Below are 11,182 nucleotides of genomic sequence, written 5' to 3' on the forward strand. Positions count from 1 at the left end.
ACCTTCCCCCCCAATGTGGAGGGGACTGTTTCGTGGTCTTTTAGTCTTCAGTGTCACGATGCGACTTCTGGCCCTCTCAAAGCTCGCTTCTTTGTAGGTAACCTGCTTTTTAAAGTTATTATTTTGTTTTTCAATTACATTTTACATTCAGCACTATTTTGTATTAGTTTCAGGTGTACAGCGCGTGGATAGACATTTATATAGGTTTGTAGGTAACCCGATTTTTTTTTTTTTTTAATCCTCACCCAAGGGTATTTTTTCCTTTTTTTTTTAGAAAGAGTGGAGGGAACAAAGAATGGGGAAGGAGAGAGAGAGAGAGAGAGAGAGAGAGAGAGAGAGAGAGAGAGAGAGGGAGAGAGAGAGAGAGAGAGAACATTAATATGAGAGAGATACATTGACTGGTTGCCTCTCCCATGCACTCCAACCAGGGCCAGGATCAAGCCTGCCCTTGACTTAGGTACATGCCCTTGACTGGGATCCAATCTGAGACTCTCTGGTCCCAGAGGCAGTGCTCTAACCCCTGAGTCACACCAGCTGGGCAGTAACCCACTTCTTTGTTTTTAATCCTCACCCAAGGATATTTTTTTCCACTGATTTTTTAGAGAGAATAGAAGGGAGAAGGACAGAGAGAAACACGGATATGAGAGAGACATATCCATTAGTGGCCTGTCACATTCCCAACCAGGGCTGGGAGCCTGCAACCGAGGTTCATGCCCTTGACCGGAATCGAACTGGGACCCTTCAGTCCACAGACTCTATCCACTGAGCAAAACCGGGTAGGGCACCACTTTTTATCTTTAAAAGCTTCTCAGGCTTTCTCTTACTCTTGGTGTTCGCAAATTTTATCAGGATGAGTTGCTCTTCATTCATATCTGATTCAACCTGAAGATTTGCAGTGGCTTTCTTTTCAACCAGGATAAATTTTCTTCTACTATTTCTTGGGTTATGCCTTCCTTTGAATTACTTCTGTTCTTTTAGACAGCTACTGGGGCCCTCTGGATCTACCACCTATGCCACTTAACTTTTCTTTCGTATTTGTCACATTCTTCCAATTCTTCCCCCCCCCCCATTTTTTTTTATTAAGGTATTATATGTGTACATATCTTACCATTGCCCCCCCCAACCCACTCCCATACATGCCCTCACCCCCCAGCATCCATTTGTTATGCTTATATGCATGCATACAAGTCCTTCGGTTGATCTCTTATCTCCCCCACTACTCCTTAACCTTCCCACTGTAATTTGACAGTTCGTTTGATACTTTACTGTCTCTGTATCTATCTTTTTGTTCATCGGTTTATAATGTCCTTTATTATCCATAAATAAGTGAGATCATGTGGTATTTTTCTTTCATTGACTGGCTTATTTCACTTAGCATGACGCTCTCCAATTCCATCCAGGTTGCTGCAAATGGTAAGAATTCCTTCTTTTTTATGGCAGCATAGTATTCTATTGTGTAGATGTACCATAGTTTTGTGATCCAATCATCTGCTGACGGGCACCTAGGCTCTTTCCAAATCTTAGCTATTGTAAATTGTGATGCTATGAACACAGAGGTGCATATATCCTTTCTGATTGGTGTTTTCAGTTTCTTAGGATATATTTCTAGGAGTGGGATTACTGGGTCAGATGGGACATTCTCTCAATTATTTATCCATCTATGTTCATGGTGTTATCCAGTCTAGCTACCTATTTTCTTTCTCATAACGGCCTGTTTCTCGGGCTTAGTTTGGGTTCTTTACTAAGCAAACCCTTAGCAAACTATCTGAGTTCAAGTGACTGATCGGAGAGATGAAGCCAGGGGCTCCCTGCAGAGGAGTTGGGAAGGAGATGGGGAAGGGAAGGCAGCCTGTGAGGGGTGCATTATCAAGCCAGTTACCACCATCAATCATGCTGCAAACCCAGGAAGCCTGTCAAACAGGTCTCCAAGCTGTGCCACCCGAGGCGGGAGGGGCTGGGCATTTCTGCCAATGCCCATTGGTCCCTGGTTGAGGGATGCTTCCCGTATAATTCCTCAGCACGTCCAGCAGGCCACACGGTTGGCAAAGAGGACTCTGGGAGTCAGAAGGTGAAACAGAAACAAAAACAAGCCTGGCTGGCATGGCTCCGTGGTTGAGCATCGACCTATGAACGAGTTCCATTCTCGGTCAGTGCACATGCCCAGGTGGAGGGTTCAATCCCAAGTGTGGGGCGTGCAAGGAGACAACCATCGTTGACTCTCTCTCATCATTGAGGTTTCTATCTCTCTCTCCCTCTCTCTTCCCATCTGAACTCAATTTTTAAAATATTTTAAAAAATTTTAAAAAAAAGAATAAAAAATATCAGGCAAGAAGATGCAGGCTGTGGCAGTCAGGAGCCGTTCACTATGAACCAAAGTGAGGAACATGAGCAGGCGCCTGCTGAGTCCTGCGCCATGGCTGTTTCACTCTTCTCATAGTGCTCCAAGGACACTGGACAATTTTATTAAATTCCTTCCATCTCCTTAAGTGCCGGCCCATCTTCTGTAGAACTTGGTGCTTCTCTTTTTTATTTTTTAAAAATATATCTTATTGATTGTTTACAGAGAGGAAGGGAGAGGGATAGAGAGTTAGAAACATCGATGAGAGAGAGAGAGAAACACCAATCAGCTGCCTCCTGCACACCCCCAACTGGGGATATGCCCTTGGTATATGCCCTTGACCAACCAAGGTACATGCCCTTGACTGGAATCGAACCTGGGACGCTTCAGTCTGCAGGCCGTCACTCTATCCACTGAGCCAAACTAGTTAGGACTCGTTGCTTCTCTTTAACGCTTTGGCTTTTATTGATTTGAGGGGAATGTATCTCCTGACGGGAGTCAATGACGGGGGAGGAGAAAGTTGGGAGCCTGCTCTGGAAGTTGTCTTGTGGGAGCACAGAGCCTCGGGTTCCTCCTAGCTGCCAGGGGCTCTGTCCTGTCTCTTGCTTTTCCCACCCAAGTCCTCGGCACATCACTCTGGTGTGGGGCTACGTGCCTGTGCTGCCTGCTTCTGGCAAAGTGGGCATCGGAGGGGGCAAACAGCTGGTGATTCTAGATGCCAGCCAACCTAGCACCCGATGATCTCCTTGGAAGAGGCCCTCTTTGTCAGGGTTCTGGTTTGTTTATTGGGAGAAAGATGCCAGTAGGTCCCTGGCGCCTAACACCGGGCCTGGGGAGGGAAACGGTGAATATTTACAGAATGACTGTCAGCCCAGTGCCCACAGGTCAGAGTCTCCCGGGGCGCAGTCCAGGGCTGTGACAGGGGAGAGCATGGATGAGGGGGCCCCCGCTACCTGGAGTCTGGGCGGAGGGGTCAGGAGAGGCTTCTAGAACGTGATAAAACCTGCCAGGAGTGGAATGCAAGCAGAGGTTCTCTTGAGCGAAGGCAGGGAGGCCCGAGGAAGCTGGTGAACTGTATGCAGCGGGGCTGGCAGGAGCCAGAGGGCCAGGGGCAGGTGGGGAAGGGCCATCCTGTGTGGCAGGTGGGAGCAGCAGAGGAACAGAGCATAGGCTCATGGGAGTGGGAGCAGAGCAGGATGTATAACAGCTGAACCCCAGTGTAGGGGGCGTGGGGTTATTTCTTCATGTGCTCCCCGTTCCCAGAACAATCCTTAGAGAAGACTACACACACTTCCTTCTCCAGTACCAACAAGGACAGGTAAGTGATCAGTGTGGTGGCAGCTGCCACCTTGTGGTGATGTTTGTAAAGACACCCTCAGGGAAACCCACCCAGGCCTACTTTCATCACCAGTTTTGCTCCTGCCCTGGTGATGGTGATGACATAGCAGTTACTGAGCTCCTACAACGTGTAGGATACAGTGGTGGGCAAACTCATTAGTCAACAGAGCCAAATATCAACAGTACAACGACTGGAATTTCTTTTAAGAACCACATTTTTTAAACTTAAACTATATAGGTAGGTACGTTGTTATTAACTTAATTAGGGTACTCCTAAGCTGGCAGAAGAGCCACATTCAAGGGGCCAAAGAGCTGCATGTGGCTTGCAAGCTGCAGTTTGCCGACCATTGGCTTAGATGATCATGTGTCTATGGAGAGGATACACATCACGTCCAGGGAGCATCCCAGTGCCCTTGCCCTCTTTCCCCCCTCTTACCCAGTGGCCATTCACAACCAAAGGAGAGCCCACGAGCAATCGTCATAGCTCCATGCAGGGAGCATTTGGCAGGCGTGGCCCTAGGTGCTTTCTGGCAAGCTCCTCCTCCCTCTGATGTCTTGAGAAAAGCACTGAGGGTCTGACCCAGGGTCACCACGGCAGGACAGGGACATTCCTACGGCCGAAAAGATGGCCACCGACAGAGAGGAAGGAGTTGGAGGCCAGGGCCTGCGTGTGGATGTGAGCTGTGGAGTGAGAAGGGGTTTCTGACTGTGTCGCACCCTGGAGTGCTCAGAGAGGTATGCTTGGGGGCGTTCTGCCTCCATGGCCTCTGGCAGGTGGGTATATGGGTGCTCACTGTGACACGGACTCAATGTTGATTTGTTTGAAAATTTTCATAACAAGATGTTGGAAAATTATTAATGGGGGAGGTGGAATGAGAATAAGAGCAGGATGGAACAAAAATGAGAGAGAGAGAGAGAGAGAGAGAGAGAGAGAGAGAGAGAGAGAGAGGAAGAGAGAGGAATGGGTGGGAGAGGGGTAGAGCGAGAATGAGCAGAGCTGAGCCCCAAATTTCTTCTATGTAAAATGGGGATAATCAAGTTCTTGATTTTGTTATTATTAAGACTCGGTTCTTACTGTAAAGGCCACTATCAAATGAGATAACAAGACAGAAAGGTCCTTAAATTCCCCCTAGAGACTTATGAGAGAAATCCAACGCGGACTAGCTGAAGCTGTATAAAGGAACGTGTTGGCTCATGGAATTAGAAACCAGAGACCAAGTGGCTTCACCAGGAGATAAAACCCTGTTTTTCTGGCTGTCTCACCATCTCTCATCTCTGCTTCACGCTAGGCCGACCTATTTTCTCCTACTGCCTATAGTTCCTTCCTTGTGGCCAGAGAAGATGGCCACTGCCTGCAATAAATAAATGTCCTCCTAGCTTAACTCCAGGGCAAAAGAGAGCCGACACCCTCCTAACCCCACCCACCATCTCCATAGCAATTCCAAAGAAAGTCCTAAATGGCACTATTTTTTAAATATATTTTTATTGACTTCAGAGAGGAAGACAGGGAGGGAGAGAGGGAGGGAGGGAGGGAGGGAGGGAGGGAGGGAGGGAGGGAGGGAGGGAGAGAGAGAGAGAGAGAGAGAGAGAGAGAGAGAGAGAGAAACATCAATGACTAGAGGGAATCATGGATGAGCTGCCTCCTGGGGATTGAGCCCACAACTGGGAATGTGCCCTTGACCAGAATAGAACCCTAGACCCTTTAGTCTGCAGGCTGATGCTCCATCCACTGAGCCAAACCAGTTAGGGCTAAATGACACTGCTTTGATCAGGGGTCCCCCATGGACCCCTCACTATGGTTGGGCAATGATCCAGTCTGAGTTACTTTGCCCCCTAACTAGGGGTAGTGGGATGGGTGCACTTTATAAATGGCAGCCCCAGGAGGCCTACATGTCTGGGGGAGGGGCAGGGGCGGGAGCAAAAGTTCTGGACAATCAAACCCCAGAGCCGGCCAGGCTGGGACTCTGTTTGCTGAAGGCCCAAGTTGCCACAGGAGAGACCATATCAGAGGAGCCGGGCTGCCCATGGCCCCGCAGTGGAGGACTGGTAGATGCTGCCTGTGAAGCTGGTCCTGTTCCGAATGCCCCACAGGGTCAGCCCCTGGGACTGCCGGGAAATCCCAGCCTCGCGAGCCCCGTTCTCCCAGCCCCACACTGTCTTCCCAGCCTCCCTTGCAGCTAAGGCGCCCACAGGTGATCCGGGTCCAGCAATCAGACTCGCCCCGGGGAGACCTGGGTGAGGACGTGAGGAAAGAGGCTCCGCTCAGTCCCGGAGGGTGGCTGAGGCGCGCAGTTTCCGTGAAAATCTTGGTGCAGAAATGCCCTAGCGGAGCAGCAGCGGCGGTGGCTCTGCTGTTTCTGTGGCCGTTTCAGGGCATCGATCCTAAAAGCTTAGCCTGGAGCCAAGCCCGCCAGTCTCTCAGCCAATTCCGTGAGTTCATTTCCTTTCATGAAGCTCCTTTCACCCTAGTCAGTATGGCTCAGTGAGAATCAACCTATGAACCAGGAGGTCAGGGTTGATTCCAGGTCAAGGGCATATACCTGGGTTGCAGGCTGATCCCCAGTAGGGGGCATGCAGGAGGAAGCCGATCAATGATTCTCCCTCATCATTGATGTTTCTCTCCCTCTCCCTCTGGAATCAATTGTATATAAAGCTCCTTTTCTGCTTAGTCAGTAAGAGTGTGTTTCTGTTGCTTGCAAGGAAAAGCCCTGATTAGTAGATATTCACATCCTCCCGAGCAGGGACGGGGTGGGAGAGGTCCCCTGAGGGACAGTGTTCCCCACTTACCAGGGAAGACTCATTGGGGACTGAAAGCCGGGAACTTAAGGCAGACCAGAGCAGGGCTGTCAGATCGCCTGCGAGCCCAGCATCAGCCCCAGGACCCAGTACCAAGTTCCTAGGGAGAGGATGGCTGACAGGAAGTCGGATGGGAAAACAGTCTGAGCGCACACGGATGTCCACGGATGACCTAGCGTTGTTTATTTATTGGTTGTTATTGAAGCAAATCCACATACCATGCATTAGCCATTTTAAAATGCACAATTCAGTGGTGCTCAGTGCATTCACAATGTTGTGCAACCAGCATCTCTATCTAATTCCAAAACATGTTCATCCCCCTCACAGGAGACCCCGTGCCCATGAAGCAGTCACTCCCCATCTCCCCCGGCCCCCCTCATCCCCCAGTCCCTAGCAACCAGTAGTAGTAGGCTTTCTTTCTCTTTGGATTTACCTATTCTGGTTATTTCATATAAATGGAACCATATAACAAGTGACATTTTGTGTCTGGCTTCTGTCACTTCGCATAATGTTCCTTTTTTAAAATATATATTTTATTGATTTTTTACAGAGAGGAAGGAAGAGAGATAGTTAGAAACATCGATGAAAGAGAAAGTCATTGATCAGCTGCCTCTTGCACACACCCTACTGAGGATGTGCCCGCAACCAGGGTACATGCTCTTGAACTGAATCAAACCTGGGACCTTTCAGTCTGCAGGCTGACGCTTCATCCACTGAGCCAAACCAGTTTCAGCTAGCATAATGTTCTTGATCCACGTTGTAGCATGCATCAATGTTTCATTTTTCAAGGTTGACTAATACTCCATTGTATGGGTACATCGCTATGTGCTCACCCACTCACCACTGATGGACGTTTGAACGGTCTTCCCCTTTGGGCTGTTGTGAGTAGTGCTGCTGGACAAGAAAGGGCGGGCAGGACTCCTGGAGTCCCGTGGGGCAGCGTGAGTGACCCAGCCCTGAGTCAGTGACACTATAAACCTCTTCAGCCTGGCGCAGAGACACTGACGGAATCTGGGAGCTTCCTGGTGAGTCCTGGGCTGACCAGAGGACACAGGGCCATTGCCAGGAGGAGGGAAAAGGTCTCTGTGGTGGCTGAGGAGCACGGGGGAGATTCTCAGGGACTTTGAAGGAGGAACGGTGGGCCCGAAGGGGGAATCTCAGTCATTGCGCCAGAGACCAGATCAGCATCGTCATTCAAGTACAGCATTGGAGGCAACAGGGCAGGTCTTGAATCCTGACCCGCACTCACCAGCCACGGGACAACGAGGCCACTATTTTATCTTCCCAGGTCTCCGTTCCTGGGAAGGGGCTAAATAGCCACCCACCCTTCCCAAGGTTACTGTTAGCTAATGTGATGGAAATAATGTACAATAACGGGCACTTTCTTACAGTAAGGCCGTGTTACTCTTACTATTATGGTTTGGTTAGTGTTACTGTCGCTCTGGTTTCTATTGGACCCTGTTGTAGTTCTAGGCCGCAGTGGTTGGCAAACTCATTAATCAACAGAGCCAAATATCAACAGTACAATGATTGAAATTTCTTTTGAGAGCCAAATTTTTTAAACTTAAACCATATAGGTAAGTACATTGTTATTAACTTAATTAGGCCCATGCCTAAGCTAGCCTTTGCTAAAAACTCAAGGGGCCAAAGAGCCACATGTGGCTCGCAAGCCACAGTTTGCCAACCACTGGTCTAGGGTGTTAACATAGTGTAGTAGATGTGACTCTACTTAGCCCATAAACCTGGGAGTGCACAGATGTCTTTCTTCCCTTTTCCATATCTGAACGAGATTTCTTTATTGGTTCTCCATTCCCTTCAAGGAGGGAAACGTATCCGTCCTTCTGGGATGTCCCGCCTCTCCCCAGGGTGGCAGCGAGCCCACAGAGGGGACTCACATGGAACCCAGTCCTCGGGAGCGGTCTCCTCTCCCCACTCACAGGCATCTGTCTGGTCGTGGGCATTGTATGAGTCAGGGTTCCAGTGCAGAAACAGGAGCAGTGGCATGTATTAAGGGATGTATTGCCAGCAATTTGTTTCTGCCATGGCGGGAGCCGGCCAGGTGGGTTGGAATCTGCAGGACAGGTTGTGAGGAAGGCTGACCCTGGTCCACCAATGGAATTTCTTCTTCAGCGGGGCTTCCGTTCTGCCCCTAAAGCCTTCCCACTGATTGACCCGGACGCACCCAGGTGATCTATCTCTTTACCAAAACTGATCATATACTGATCCCAGCCCCAGAATACCTTCACAGCTGCATCTAATGTTTGAGTAACCGGGGACTCCAGCATACCCGTAAAATGGACCATCACAGTCATCAACCCCCAGCCACCTCCTGGGCTGTCTCAGGCCAGTCCTCCCCCTACACCACCGGAACCCCCCTGACCCCCGACAACCCAGCACAGTGTGGGGCCAGGAAGCCTGGATTTGAATCTTGCGCTGCCATTAGTAGCCCTGGCACATTGGACAGATTCCTTAACCTCCTTCAGACCATGAAATGGGGGTGATAATAGTACCTACCTCCTGTGGTTGTTGTGAGGATCAAATGGGCAAGAACTTGCAAAAAGTGCTTAGGACAGCGGCTGACAGAAATATTCTCTCTGCTCCTGCCCCCACCCCATGCTGCATGCGGGAACGCTGGGCCTGCTGCTCTCAGATCTCCAGCCTTGCGCTGGTTGTATTATGTCCCTGCCCCAGCACATCACTGGGCCAGCCAAGTGGCTGGGAGAAAAGGAGATAAGCACGTGGGCAGCCCAGCCCAAAGGGGTCCTGGCAGTGCACGCGCGCCCCCCAGAGGAAGTAGGGAGAAATGCTGGGAAAGAATCGTTTAGGTAAGACCCTGGCAGCTTTGCTGGGAAACAGAGGGCGACACGAAGGGACGACGTTCTCTTCTCCCTCTTCCTTCCAGAGAGACCTGTGAAGGTACGTCCTGGGCCACCACACGCTCTAAAAACAGGAGGCGGCCCCCCAGGTGTTTGCACAGCGGACAGGCGCCGGCCGCCGACTCGCCTCCAGAGGGCGCGCCTGAGCCGCAGCCGCGCTGGCAGGCGGTGCCCGCAGGGACCCGGGACGCGTCCGCGCCCTGCGAGTTCTTGGAAACCCCGAGAGCAGGGCACTTCCTGTAACGCTCTGGGTGGGAGTGCCAAGAGTGTGTGATTCATGGCGATTCTGTGGCCGTGACTTCATTGCCTGCCGGCCTGGGGGACTGCAATCAGGTGACCTGTCTCGGCTCCCAGGAGGGCTGGGCTGTGAGTTCCTTGGAGCCGGGCTGCGGTTCCTCTGCCCTCCCCCCAGTCCCTGCATAAGCAGGACCTCAGAGCCGATCGTGTCTGCCTCGCTTTCCCCTGATGTCGCCCAGGGAGCTTTAGTTAGCCTCTGCAGACCCTTCTGCGATGCCTGGCCGAAGGCGGCCCTTGCCAGGATGCGGGGTCACATGGGTACAGGACCTGCTGTTCAGTGACCCGGGCGTCCTCCGGCTCTGGCCTCTCTGCTAATGAGGCTAATTGTGTGTCCAGGTGACTGACACTGGCCAGAGGAGGCTGGAGGGAAAGGAGAGTGTTAGATAAAAAGTGACACTTTGTGGGGCTGTGTTCAAATGCTCCCTCCCGCGCCTACCCCCATCCTCCACCACCTCTGCAGCCAGGGTTTTAGAGCAGTCTGGTGCCCTCAGATCCCAGCCCTGCCTGCCAGTGAGGAGGCAGTTCCTGCCCCCTGACTCTCCAGGCCCCTCCATGAGTTCATCAGGACCTCATGCCCACCAGACCCCGCAGGCCTCTCTGTGCTTGAAGAGAGGCAGGCGGGGGTCAGGGAAGGAGTTTGCGTTTGAAAAGGGGTATAGACTTGGGACCAGGGGCTGGAATCTTGCTTCTGCTAATAACAGCATGACCCTGCTTCATTCATGAGTTCTATGAGCCTCGGTTTTCTCATCTGTAAGGTGGGCATCATAATACCTACCTCTTAGGATTAAAGAAGATGTGTGTGCAGTGCCTCGTACAGAACCTGACGTGTAGCATACAGCGGATAAATGCTTGTTGCATAAGGAAATCATTTATTCACATGTAAATATATACTTACTGTAGAATATGTATTTGTTTATATATAAATTAAGTAGCCTATTAATATTGTAGATAAGTAGAATGTCAACATTATAGACCCAAAGATCTGGGAGCACTTCAGAAATCGGGGCCCAGCTCCTCATACGAGATATTTAGATTCTTCCCCGACCCATTTATCCTGGCAGAGAAGGTGTGATGTGGGGTAAGGGTCAAACTCCTTGGTTCAAACTCCTGCTGGGACACTAACTAGAGTGTGACCTTGGGCAAGTTACTTCATCTCTCTTTGCCTTTTTCCTCGTCTATAAAATGGGCATAATCACAGCTACTTCACAGGTTGCTGAAAAGATGAATGAAAGGATATCTGAGAAGCCCTGGCCAATGTGTCTGAGTTGGTTGGAGCATCATCCTGTACACCAAAAGGTGGCAGTAAGGACACATACCCAGGTGGTGGGTGTGATTCCTGATTGAGGTTTGGGTCCCAATTGATGTTCCCCTCTCTCTCCTTCTCCTTTCCTCTCTCTGAAATCAATAAAAACATATATATCTTTTAAAAAGTTAGTTGCAGTATAAAATATGAGATCATACCAATGAATTTTTCTTACTCTTTTACATTAAAACCCATTGAGCTCACCCTGGCCAGAGTGGCTCACTTGGTTGGAGC

The sequence above is a fragment of the Pipistrellus kuhlii genome, unplaced genomic scaffold (genome assembly GCF_014108245.1).
Source record: "Pipistrellus kuhlii isolate mPipKuh1 unplaced genomic scaffold, mPipKuh1.p scaffold_m20_p_3, whole genome shotgun sequence".
NCBI classification, from domain to species: Eukaryota; Metazoa; Chordata; class Mammalia; order Chiroptera; family Vespertilionidae; genus Pipistrellus; species Pipistrellus kuhlii.